Below are 1,731 nucleotides of genomic sequence, written 5' to 3'. Positions count from 1 at the left end.
ATCTAGGTCATACTAGCTCCACGGCCTGGATGTTTGCAGTGTCAGAGGCACAGTCTGTAGGCTCCGACACGGGCTTCGAAGCCAGCTTCACTGAGCCTCTCCGCACGCCGGGCTGAGCTCCATGCATTCTACATGCTTGCACATTTAATCTTTGCCCTCCATCAAGAGGGATCTTATTTCCTCATTTTATAGATGAGGAATCCAAGGCCCAGCAAAGTGGCAGCTGAAGTATGGGAGTTGCTGTCATGGCTCAGTGGAAACGTATCCAACTAGGAACCATGAGGTTGTGGGTTCGATCCCTGGCCTTGCTCAGTGGGTTAAGGATCTGGTGTTGCCGTGAGCTGTGGTGTAGGTCGAAGATGTGGCTCGGATCCCGTGTTGCTGTGGCTCTGGTGTAGGCTGGCAATTGCAGCTCCAATTAGACCCCTAGCCTGGGAACCTCTATATGCCGCGGGTACAGTTCTAAAAAGCAAAATAAATAAATAAATAAGAGTGAATAGAGCCAGCCCGGCCCCGATGCTTGAGGCCACAGTCCTGTCCACCTCTCTTGCCAGATCAGGAGGGCAAAGGGGCTGGCAGGGGTGGGGAGGGGGCCCCCTCTTCCCGCGCTGAGGCTGAGGAAAGGTCAATTCTGTCTTGGCCTCCCTCTTTGAAGTCTGTGATCAGAATCTGAGATCAGAATCCAAAGGAGAAGAGACTGCGACTTCTGATTTGTTTCAAGAACTTCTCCCTCTGGAGGGGTTCCAGGCCTTTCTGTAGTGAGAGGGTGAGACTGCCCTGTTGGATTCCAGTAAGGGGAGGGGTGTCCTGGGCGAGTCCCTGGTGCTGCAAGATGTGGGGGGTGCTGGGAATTCCTGGTGTGGCTCAGCGGGTTAGGAACCTGACTAGAGCCCGACTAATATCCATGAGGCTGTGGGTTCGATCCCTGGCCTCGCTCAGTGGGTTAAGGATCCAGTGTTGCTGTGGCTGTGGTGTAGGCTAGAACAGCTCTGATTGGACCCCTAGCCTGGGAACTTCCATGTGCCCCAGGTGCAGCCCTAAAAAAAGATAAAAGATAAAAGGAAGTGCCGAGTAGCAGGAGAGAGGAAAACTCCAGAAAGAAGGCTTCAAAAAGGCCAAGTAGCTTCCTGGGCCCCTCAGTGATTTTTCTGGTTGCCTGGAGCTCAGGCTTTTAAATCCAACCTTTACCAAGAGGCCAGGGAAGCGGGGCCACTGCCCCTCACCCACCAAATTCCATCTCTGGGAGGACTTTTTGTAGACGTGGTCCTCTAGTGACAGCTCTGCTAATAACAAGTTATATCTTGGATTTGTGGGGTCCTTTGCAATTCTCAAAACAGTCAATTCTTCAAAAGGGGAAATATCTTCAAATGGGGAAAATACATGCACTCAGCAGAGTTCGCAGAGTTGCTTGTAAGCATCGCCAACATACGTGAAACTGCTGGGGCCTGGATGGCCTCAGCTGTGGCATCAGCAGCCCCACATCTTTATTCTAAAGGCCTCTGAGGGAGTTCCCGATGTGGCTCAGAGGTTAATGAATCTGACCTGCATCCATGAGGATGCAGGTTCAATCTCCGGCCTCGCTTAGTGGGTTAAGGATCTGACGTTGCCGTGAGCTGTGGTGTAGGTTGCAGATGCGGCTCCGATCCCACGTTGCTGTGGCTCTGGTGTAGGCCAGTGGCTGCCGGAGTCCAGGTCCAGCAGCCAGGGTGTTCCTGCAGGCATGGACGGTGT

The sequence above is a fragment of the Sus scrofa genome, chromosome 10, assembly GCF_054392235.1.
Source record: "Sus scrofa isolate SSC_HxYL_T2T_F1_AM1 chromosome 10, Sscrofa_HxYL_maternal_Yorkshire_Landrace_v2.0, whole genome shotgun sequence".
NCBI lineage: Eukaryota > Metazoa > Chordata > Mammalia > Artiodactyla > Suidae > Sus > Sus scrofa.
This window is presented reverse-complemented; position numbering follows the sequence as displayed.